The 12,062-nt window shown below is 49.1% G+C and overlaps 1 protein-coding gene across 2 annotated transcripts in view; it reads right to left on the minus strand.

Annotated features, from left to right (window-relative positions):
* LOC144767918 (putative ATP-dependent RNA helicase DDX6) overlaps positions 1–11,760 on the minus strand; it is a 189,064-nt gene extending 177,304 nt beyond the window's left edge. Inside the window, exon 1 of one of the 2 annotated variants that reach the window (XM_078651257.1) lies at positions 11,666–11,760. The gene's annotated coding sequence lies outside the window, so the exon portion shown is untranslated. Of the gene's footprint in view, positions 1–11,608 lie in introns of both variants that reach the window. The other variant, XM_078651256.1, reaches the window with a different exon arrangement.
* Between the last annotated feature and the right edge of the window lie 302 nt (positions 11,761–12,062).

Consider the following 12,062-nt stretch of genomic DNA (forward strand, 5'->3'; position numbering starts at 1 on the left):
GCTTCTTAATCACACGACCACGCTAAGCAATGATCCCGTCACTCATATGCACTTTAACTCCTCACGCTCCACCACTTCGTACACTATGCCTTTCAATCAATATCACCTTAAACCCAGACGTACCATGACCGGAATGTCACAACTAGAAGAGGAAATGCTGAGCAACACATACATCAATCCCAACTAACCCTCCAACACAAAGATTCTGGCCATCCTTGCCACTGGTAGGATCCCTCGCTCTAATCGCCCTTCTACGCCACCAGCCCAGCTCACTCCCACCCAAGCTCACTCAATCTGAACCAAAAACATCTAAATGTTTTCGGACTGAAAGCTGCTGATCACTCATACCCCATTACTGATCTCCTCGCCCCACCGGACTTTCAATCATTGCAGGCCTGTCGCTTGTTGCGGCTGATTTTTGTATCGCGATTTGTGGCAGCGCCACTTTTTTCGCATTTCTGTTTTGTATTTTTTCTGTCACGTTGGTTTTACGCAGTCATTTGGCGGGTTATACTGCTACTACCGCATGGTGCCGCCGGGTTGGGAATAAAACCTTAAAGTGGTGTTATTTTGTCGCGATGGACTTCGATGTGCAAAGTTGTGTTACGCTGATTTTACAATGTTTATCACACGTTCTTGAGAATATCCCCCTATGTTTTTTAAAATTTTGAAGCCAATCGCATTTTTGCATAATACGTGCTGTGCAATTTCCATGATAAATGTTCACATGGCTCAACTCGTCCCTGGGCTCTGAGAACCAAGGCGGGCCCTTAACTCTGCACTCCCAGTTGTGATCTTATCCACATTTTCTTCATTACAGCGTAGAACAGTTACTCAAGTCTCCCCCCTCTCAGTATCGCAGTATCTGGTTTGAGATTCAGGCCGGTTTCCACAGGCCTCATAAGGTCAACTGTTTCTACTTTTGGTTTTAATAAGGAAAACTGTGCCTTAGCAACCCCATGAAGTTGTTCAAAACTTCCTGTGCATTTTTTTTCAATAAAAACAAATGCTCAAATAATTCATTTTTCCAGTTCCAGCACTCAGTCCTAAGAAAGTCCATGTTCTTTTGATAACTGCTTTTGCCTGCCATGCCCCAGTCTGGCTGAAGCAAGTGATAGTGTAGGAGGATGGATATCGGACTAGGGTTACCCCCAACTGTTTGCCTAGTGTTTAGCTGGTTTTCGACTTAGTTGGCCTGGGATCCTGCTAACCAGGGCCCCAGGCTATCTGCTCTCACTGTAAAATGGACTCCATGTACTTTAGGTACATACCTAATTGGATGTTGGGTCACCTTGTGAGCCCCTGCATAGTGTACCATAGGTACCCAGGGCATAGGTGCATCCAAGGCCTACCAGGGGCTGCAGCATGAATTATGCCACCCCTGGCTGGCCATCCAGATTGTCACAGCTGGCTGATCACTCAGCTGGGGCAAGGTTGTGTAATCACCCCTTGCTTAGATATAGTATCCCTATACCTACCATTATATATAGACACATATATACCTATAAGTCACTCCTATGGCAGGCCTTAACAATCCTGAATGCAGAGTGCTTGGTTTTATGTGAGAGGGTGCTCTAGCATGAGCTGAGCCGGTCTGCAGCTTTCGGAACCATGTCCTTATAGCTGTTCTATGATATAGCCATACCATATACTCTTAAGTGCATTATAATCCTCGTGGTTATTGCTAACTTTGGTTTGGCTCTATCAAAACATGTCGTGTAAGGTGTCATATGCTTTGGAATACTACCCCCTCGCCAGTTCTGGCGGCGGGGGTAGCATTCCACCCTTCTAGAGGGTTAAAGATAACCAGAGCCTCAGCATCACAAAATGGATGCTGCTGCCACAGACAGAAGTCTGACCACCTGCTGCTGGGAGTTCTTCCAGCGAGGGAGGCTTGGACAATACATTTCCTGCCTTGGGAGGTGCTACACCACCCAGACAGGCCTTAGTGTATTGGGGCAGGGAGGGCTGAATGAAATGAGATACTGCCTGGGGCACACAAGGTGCTCCATGCATAGTCCGGTTCAAACCAGTTGCTGGGGCACTCCAGCCCCAGCTCTGGGGCGAAACTGGACAAAGGGGAAGGGGTGTAACCACACCCTTCCCTGGTCCCACCCATAGGAGGGACCTAGCAGGTAATCCAGCCCCTTTGATTACTATAAAGGTAGGAGCTGAGTCTAGAGACTTTAGATTTATCCTGAACTGAAACTTGAAACGAAACTCTGGACCTTCGACATTCTACTGCAACTAGAAGACTGAAGAATCTCCCTTGTGGTCAAGGAATGACCACCCTGTGCAAACAGGCACCATCAAGCGATCTGCGGTTTGCTTTGTCGACGCTCCCGCCGGAGCCCGAGAACAGAGCCCAACAAGACCTGGACTTCCAGACTTCTTTGACCCCGATCCACAGCCACAGCAAAGCTGATACCCGTGGAGGCGACGAGAGACGTGGGACTGGACATCTTGAAAAACCTGCTCATTGCTACGTGTGCAGCTTCTGAGGCACCCTCAAAGTTGTGCATTGGGGATTGAGAAGCCCCAGCCCCAAGCACCTTTTGCACCGACGCACAGCCCTCCACACTCACCGAGTGCCGCGTGGGGCCTGCTGGTACATTTGTGCTCGACGCGTCTGTCCGGTCACTTGCCCGCTGGCTAGTGGCCTCTGTGACACGAACCTTTGAATTTGCACCGCTTGCCTGGTTGCACCAGGCTTGCTACTGCTTCCCTGAAAAGGAGAAGCTCCCCAGACCTTGCTGGTCTGCCTCGAAGCGAATATTCGATTCCTGCGTGGGTTGCATTTGCCAAGGCCTGTCGACTTCAATCCGGAAGCTGACACCGCCGACAGCGAGATCCTTCGTGGGAAAGTCCATATCCAGCGCCTGGTCATCATCGACGCCTTCTGGTCCACGTGGCTGCAGAGACAAGCTTCACGACATCACCTGATTGCTTCACGACATCGCCTGGTTCCTTCCTGGTCACTGGCTAGTGACCCAGACTCTGTCCCCTCTTCTTTCAGCTACTCTTCATCCTCGGTCCACCCTTGGATCCAACCGAACACTTCTCCCCTGGTCGCCTGCAGCATCTTTTTACAGGTCTCCATAGGATTCAGCGACGAAACCAGACACAACTTGACACCTATGCACCCGGCTCCTGTGGGTGAGGTAACAAGAGTACTCCGGTGCTCCTGTGGGTATTGACTATCCAAGGGTCCTAGTTTTAAGTAGCTTTCTCCTAGTCCACCCGGAAGTGTCCTAAATCAACTAGTTTCTAACTCTTACGTTCCCATTATATCCATATGGTAACTCGCGTGTGTGTTTAGACACTGCACACGCCTCCCGTGGACCTCCTGCTTCCCAACTCTCGTTAGCTCAGTGTAGCCCCAGCGATTCCCTAGGCCTATTCTCCGTTCGTGACGTGGTCCTTATACCACTATTTTAGTATATGGTTTGCAACGCCCCTAGGGCTCGACTGTATATTGTGCAACTTATTGTATGATAATTGAGTAACTTGTTATGTGCTTTGGCCTCTGACCTCATAAAGAGTTCAGAGGGGTTGTGTTAATAATAAATACATATATATTTTATATATAACCTGTGTGGTGTCCTTTCATTTGGTAATTAAGGGGTTACATATGGTACAACAACTGGCTTCACATGCTCTCTGAAGTTTTAGCCTTAGACTGCTTTGTCCATGCTACCACTAGGAAAGCTGGCCTATAAGGTTGACTTTGCAACCATCACCATAAGGGTTGTTTGGACTGATACAGGGTGCCCACTAGAATAGTGGACATCACATATCAGGCCAACTTCTCACAATTACTATGACCGTCTTGTCTTCATACACCACCCAGCAGCATGGGCAGAACTTCTTCTTGGACATCTAGTGGAGTGAGGTAGCCATGGCCGACTGGTAAACCTTGCATTTACTAAAGTGAGGAGTCGGACTGCCCTGCCAGTCATTCGGTGCACAATGAGGCCTTTGCAGGACCCCAGCGGGGGCTTCAGTAGATTCTGCTGCTCAAGGCCCGATTCTTGCAGTGGAGGGAGTCAGAGGAAGTGAAGTGCAACCTCCCAGTGCTGTGGGAGCTCCTGTCACCCTGGTAGGCAGTGTGCACTGGAACTATGTTCAGACTGAACTCATAGGGATTCTGTAAAATCCAAGCATCACGCAAAGAATAAGTGTTGCAAAAAAGCCACACCAATTCCGCAGGAGGGCATTAAGGGGGTACTGAGTAGCTGGTGTTACATTTAGGAACACACGGTCACAAATATATTACTAAAGAATGTGCGGTACCCACTGTCATTAAAAAACAATACTCTGAAATGACCACTAAATTTGCAGATACAATTTTACTGATAAAACGACACAACACAAACTATTATGCGTCAAAATTGGGTTTCAGCTGATAAAAGTCATTTGCACCTTAACGGTCTTGATTTACTTTATAGCTATTGATATCTTTCTTTCGATAATAACTTTAGAATTAGGAAAAAAACACTTCATTTGTGCCTTTTAATTTTGAAATATCTGCGAAGTTCATTTAACTTTTGTTGTGAATTAGAAGAATGTATACAAAAGGGTTGTTACTGGGCGCACAACACTGAGACCTCATCCTCAGAAGAGGATACAACCAACCAACAAGGGAGAAGACCCAGGTTCATAACACAGAAACCAATATCTAATGTTCAAGGCACCTTAACAAACACTGAAACCGCCTCAACATCGGACGAGCCTTTTTTAGAATTAGGTCAGGACCCACGCGAAGATCCAGGAGGGCCAAAAGAAAAAACCAAAGAACCCCCCCAAACAAGAACAGTAACGAGCAAGAAAGTCAAACCCAAAGTGAAGTAACTGACAATTTGGTTATTAACATCTCTGATTTCAACTTCAGCAAAATTCAAACAAGGATTTTACAAAAAGGCACGTCATTCATTCCCACGGCTCAGACCAACAGACTCGAGTTGGAAATTGCATTTTACAAACTCATGAGGAAATTACGCCTAAAGCATTTTTTTCAAAACGTAATACAAACATCTGTAGATCTTCAGCCCGATCAACTCAGAGGCTTACGCCCCAAAAGCAACTTTCTAGCACCTGTCTCACACAAGACCCTTGATACGTATGAGACTCTTGTCAGGAATGACTTATCCAAACTCAACTGCAACGGTCGATTCAAAAACAAGAACTACACCATCAAAGAGATCGAAACCTTTAAATCCATTTCGAACAACAATGAGATAACCTGCGTCAAGGCAGATAAAGGTGGAGCTATCGTTATCCTCAACACATCATATTACGAACAACAGGCATCCCTTCACCTCTCGGACACCAACACATACCAGAAGTTACAAAACAATCCCACCGTTCAGTTCAAGGAAAGACTCGACAACATACTAAACTCAGCCCTTGAAAATGAAGTAATTTCTGATAAAACTACCAAATACTTAGTCACGAAATATCCTAAAAGTCCCAAATTCTTTTTGGTTCCCAAAATACATAAAAATCTTCAAACACCTCCATGCAGACCTATTGTCTCTACATGTGGCAGCATCCACGATCCTGTGGGAAAATTCTTAGACAAATACTTACAGCCCATTCTCATCACCTTACCCACTTTCATCAGAGACACCACAGACTTTCTCAAAAAACTCAGTCAAGTGCAAATAGAGGACTATAGCCAGCTGTTACTGTGTACAGTAGATGTATCATCGTTATACACCTCCATCCCCCACTCTATGGGCATAGAAGCCATCGAATATTGCTTGTTGAGAACTGAATTGGATAACGATTTAAAACTCTTCTTAATGGAACTCCTACAATTTACACTGTTCCACAGTTATTTTACATGGAAAGACAATTGGTACCAACAAATGACCGGAACGTCCATGGGCAATTCAGCAGCACCAGCATATGCTAATATTTTCATGCATAGATTTGAAGAAGACCACATCCTCAACAAGACAGAATGGACTGACCATTTAAAAATGTTTGTAAGATTCCTTGATGACATTTTTCTAATCTGGCATGGTCCACGAAACATCCTGCAGCAACAACTGTCTAAACTCAACACGATTGATCAATGGATCCAATTCACCTAGGAGAGCCAAACTGAATCCATAACATTCCTGGATGTTAAAGTTACCAACACCACCACAGAATTCAAGACCAGTTCATTCCGCAAGTCAACGGACAGGAATAACACACTACATTACTCAAGCTTTCACCCACAACCTTTGAAAAACCACTTACCATACAGCCAATTTATCATGGCAAAAAGGATTACCTCGGACATTGATCATTTCGAGAAGGAAGTTCAAACTACCATACAGAGGTTCAAATCTCGAGGGTACCCAGACCCAGTCCTCGAGCAGGCCAAACAACGATGTGAGACCAAATCTAGAAATGATTTACTATCCAGCATAATCATACCCAAAAGAGATTCAATCACCGTCGTGTCTAAATATTCCACAGCCAGTAACAAATTCAAGCAGATCAAAAAACATTGGGAGATCCTCAGGATAGAACCTGACTTCAATAAGATTTTTGACAATCAACCGATCTTTGCCTACACCAGAGCCAAAAATTTAGGAGAACTCCTTAAGACTCCCAAATCCACCATCACCCAGTTCAAAGGAACAATTCCATGCAGAAATTGCAATCACTGTAATAGTGTTATTCAAGGAACTACTATTAACCACCCTATGAAGGGCAACAAAATCAAGGTTAGAGCCACAGCGACTTGCGATACCTCCAACGTATATATATGTTAAAATGCCCCTGTGGGAAGATTTATGTTGGACAGACCGAGAGGAAACTAAAAACACGACTCAATGAACATAAGTCCAACATCAGAACCAAACAACTCAAATCCACTGTGGCACAACATTTCCTAGAAGCCGGACATGGAATTAGCCAATTACGATACTGTGCCTTGGAAACAGTTAACAAAAAAAGAAGGCAGAGATAACCACATTGAACTGCTTAGAAGAGAGAATTACTGGATTTTTACATTGTGCAGCATGAAACCGCATGGTCTAAATGATCGTGTGGAATATTTATGTTATCTATAACAGACTGTTTTTTCAGCCCGTAGCTCCCACAATGCGCTATGTGATTAGCTCAGTCACCTTCATTACCACATCGTATTGTACTAGTATTGATCATCTCATTGTTATAAGCAACTCCTGTTTCTAATTTGTACATACTTGTCAATAGCATTGATAATGAGATCACGACGCATGTTGTTGCTTTTGTTTTACGTTATGAGCAATTATTATCTGATTGAACGTTAGCCATTCGGTTCCATACACTGTGTGGTTACCCTCATACACACTCCTATTCACTCTTATCTTATTAAGTAATATCACCGTGATTAAGCACGTTATTAATTCTCACTTATTCCTTTGATTCCTGTTTTCACGTCACGTTCGGTAATTCATACACTGCACCTTTAAGAAACGTGCCTTACGCGTCTCCATAACTTCCCCTTAATATACTTCCGGGGTCAAGTCTTCCAAAAGCCCGGTCGAGAAGCTTTGTACCCGCGAGTCGGAACTTGTTTGCACGTTCACGGTAAGCCACGCACTTACTTCTCTACTCTTAAAAGTGCACTTCAACTAAAAGCACTGCGGATGTAAAACTCTTTTCACCTCACCTTTCACTTTATTGCGGACAGCCGCCGCGCACCGCACCATCCTTCCCCGAGTCAGCCACGTATTGTAGCGCGGCAATTTGTCAGTAATGATCTTTCGTTGAAGTTAAAGGCATGCTTGAGCACCCCGTCTAACCACTAATCCACTCGTAACCGTTTTTAATCACCTTGAACCACGTTTACCGACTTCTAACTCAAACTGCACGACTACTTCACCATGACGTTTGATACATGTGACTAGCCTCCTTCTCATTCATTCAATACTTAGAGTACAATCACTTTCTCTTTTTGTTAACAGAACATGTCCCCAGAAGAAGGCATGATTCAAATGCCGAAATGCATTGGGATAGTTTGAGTGCATTTATTAAACCGTGATGACATCATGAAATGTATACTTGTGAATACAACGAGATGCATGAAGAAAATTTGATTAAAAATTAGAGCATCACTGCCGTTTGAACTTTGCAGTTTATCTTGTATTAGACTTTGAAAGAAACCTTCTTATAAGGACATTTGAGGAGCCCGGAGGACATTTCTCAATATTGAGAGTGCTACCCCCCACAATTAGAAGAATGTGACATCCTACAGCTTTTTCTTTCACACCAGCAAGATTTTCAGATAGTTTCCGAACAAAATCCCCACACTTTGCAGTAATCAAAATAAAAGTAAATATCAGTCTCCAGGTTAAAAGAATAAAGTACAATTTGTCTGAAGACTAGACGGTCTTTGAACTCTGGCTGTCAACACACAACAAATGTTACCAGATAAAAAGAAATGTCAAGTCATCTTTAATATTGGGGGTAATAATCCTGAGCCCCCCATTTTCTCTCATTGGAAAGCAAGGATGCTTGCATGGCATAAATTGGAGACGTCGGTTCAGTTGCTGAGAGGGAGGAGAAGGCGTCTGCTTGCCTCTAAAGATTGGGCACCTTTTGAGAATTGGCTTTCTAACTAAAAATTACTTTATTGCATTGTATAACCTTTCCTTTCCTGTATGTTCCTTTTGATGACATCTTTGGTGTTTTTTTTTATGTATAATTGTATGTTTTACAATCTCCTGCCATCATAATTTCTTTAAAGAAAAATAAAGTAAAAAAAAAAAATCAAGTCATTTTTAATGCTCGTTCAAATTTGTAACTCCAGCATGGTTATTTAGATGCGCCCCAAGGGCTCATGAGGCTTTTGGAACTGGTACCCTGCCAACTCCGGGGCCCACTGCCGCCCCTGGGGCCCACGCCACCTCTGGAACCGGGTACACTGCACCAATGGGAGCTGTGCCCCTGAATCCAGGATGGTTATTCAAATCTCAGATTGAACAGTAGTCAGTGGAGTCTGTAAAGAACAAATAAAAGCCTCTCATGGCTAATGCAAGTCCCCTTATTTTAAAATATATATATTTTTAAACAGCTGTACATATGCAGGAGAACAGGTTTGTGCGAAATAAAACTGTCAAGATTCGAAAGGAGGAGCTTTATTTCTACAATTTTTTAGTTCTATTTCGATGTAGTGTTGCATGTGTTACTTTGATACCCAGTTCGCCTTATGCAATATAATGCATAAATTGTTTTGGGATCCATTGTGGAAGACTGGAAGTGTAGTGGGGTTTGGGTCAACGGAACACTAAGCGTCCGGTTCCTCGACACTGGCATTCTAGGGTGACCGTCTGCAGAGCAGGCGAGAGCAGCCAGATGAGGCTGTGGCTCTGCGTCTCCCAGGGCAACACTTGAACCACGTGTGGCTGAACGGTACGCACAACAGCCCTCAAGCTCACATCACTTCTGGTCCTAACCCACACCCTGAACTCTACTCCCCTCCTTAGACCACCAGGCTCCTCCATCTACCTCCACCCCTGTAAAGGTTCGCCCCAAGACCTGCACCTTCACATAATCTGCAGCACCAACCTGTCCCGCTCCACAATCGTCTGCCCTTTGCTCCTTCAGCCCAGGCTTCCTCTCTACTGTCACCCAATGAAGCCACAGCAACCCATTCTCCAGAGCTCACCCTAGGTCTCTTGATACCCACCCTCTCAAGCTTCACATCCGACACCCACCCAGGACTGTCCTCCCTTTAGCATGTTCACCTCCAGCAATTTTCTTCTATAGACACCCGCAGGCCACCACACACAGTTCTACAAACTCCCTCCTCTACCCTCCAGCCGCTCTTTCTTCTCTAGGACGCCCTCCATGTGCAAGCTGTGCACCTGCACAGGGCCACCAAACCCAAGGGGCCACCACGCCAATATATATCCTTAATATAATAATCCTCCGGGGATGGATACATACTTGCGTGGCGGCCCCTGGCCAGGATTTGGCGGCCTCTAGGTCTGTTCCACTTCCAAACACCCTGACCCCCCCCCCCCCCTTTCATGGGCCTCCGCGGTCCGCCCCGCCCCGGCCCCCTCTTCCGGGGCCCCCTACTCCCTGCCCAGGGCCACCATGAGCCTAGAGCTGCCCCTGTGCCCTCCTACCTATCCACCCCCCTTACATACACACCGTCCCCTCTCTAGAGCTCCTCCATCCACTGACCTCCGGCCCACCCCCTCTGCTCCGTCACCTCTAGGACACCCCCCTGACCTCACATACAGACCCCTCTAGGACTCGTCCTCTTCAGAAGGTCCCCAAATCTACCTTCACACCCCAAGGGCCCGCCTGTGACTATATCCAGACCCCTCGCACCTCCTTAGGGGCCCCTTGACTCTACCATCCCCAGGGGCTCATTGGCTCTACCCTCCACACCTCTCCAGGGGCCCCCTGACTCTACCCTCCAGACCCCCTCTCCGGGGGCCCCCTGACTCTACCCTCCAGACCCCCTCTCCGGGGCCCCATGACTCTACCCTTCAGACCCCTCTCGGGGGGCCCCCTGACTCTACCCTCCAGACCCCCTCTCCAGGGGCCCCATGACTCTACCCTCCAGACCCCCTCTCCAGGGGCCCCCTGACTCTACCCTCCAGGCCTCTCCTCAGGGGGCCCCCTGACTCTACCCTCCAGACCCCTCTCCGGGGCCCCATGACTCTACCCTCCAGACCCCCTCTCCAGGGGCCCCCTGACTCTACCCTCCAGACCCCCTCTCCAGGGGCCCCCTGACTCTACCCTCCAGACCCCCTCTCCAGGGGCCCCCTGACTCTACCCTCCAGGCCTCTCCTCAGGGGGCCCCCTGACTCTACCCTCCAGACCCCTCTCCGGGGCCCCCTGACTCTACCCTCCAGACCCCCTCTCCAGGGGCCCCCTGACTCTACCCTCCAGACCCCTCTCCGGGGCCCCCTGACTCTACCCTCCAGACCCCCTCTCCGGGGGCCCCCTGACTCTACCCTCCAGACCCCCTCTCCGGGGCCCCCCTGACTACCCTCCAGACCCCCTCTCCAGGGGCCCCCTGACTCTACCCTCCAGACCCCCTCTCCGGGGGCCCCCTGACTCTACCCTCCAGACCCCCTCTCCGGGGGCCCCTGACTCTACCCTCCAGACCCCTCTCCGGGGCCCCATGACTCTACCCTCCAGACCCCTCTCCGGGGCCCCTGACTCTACCCTCCAGACCCCCTCTCCGGGGGCCCCCTGACTCTACCCTCCAGACCCCCTCTCCGGGGGCCCCTGACTCTACCCTCCAGACCCCTCTCCGGGGCCCCATGACTCTACCCTCCAGACCCCTCTCCGGGGCCCCTGACTCTACCCTCCAGACCCCTCTCCGGGGCCCCTGACTCTACCCTCCAGACCCCTCTCCGGGGCCCCTGACTCTACCCTCCAGACCCCTCTCCGGGGCCCCTGACTCTACCCTCCAGACCCCTCTCCGGGGCCCCATGACTCTACCCTCCAGACCCCTCTCCGGGGCCCCCTGACTCTACCCTCCAGCTCCCCCTGGGGCCCCTGACTCTACCCTCCGGAGCCCCTCCCCAGGGGCCCCTGACACCCCCGGGACCCCCTGACCCCCGCCGCCCTCCCGAGGGCCCCAGCCCCGAGGACGCACCTCCGCTGGCCGTGCTCCGGCTCCCCCGCGGGCCATGCTCGGGCCTCGGCCGCTCACCTCTCCTCCTCCTCGGCGGCTTCCAACGGCGCCGCAGGCAGAGCACAACAACAGCAGCGGCGGCCTCCGCACCGGAAGTGAAAGCAGTCACCGGGGAGACGGCCCGCCCCGCGGGGCAGCATGGGGGATGTAGTGCAACCGCGGCGCTGCTATCAGCGACACCGAAGAAGGACCACGGGACGCCTGCGGCCTGACAGCCATCTTGGATTGGGCAGAGCGAGACATTCTGATGGGATCGCTGTGGTGTCAGCCATCTTGTAATGGGCGAGTAGAGCCGGGCCCTGTCGTGTGTCAGCCATCCCGCGCGATCCCGGAAGTAAGGCCTGCGACGGGGCCGCGGTGTCAGTGAGGCTGAGAGGAGGGGGCGTCAGTCCCGGGATTGAGACAGGAGGGGGGC

This window comes from Lissotriton helveticus, chromosome 7 (genome assembly GCF_964261635.1).
Source record: "Lissotriton helveticus chromosome 7, aLisHel1.1, whole genome shotgun sequence".
Lineage (NCBI taxonomy): Eukaryota > Metazoa > Chordata > Amphibia > Caudata > Salamandridae > Lissotriton > Lissotriton helveticus.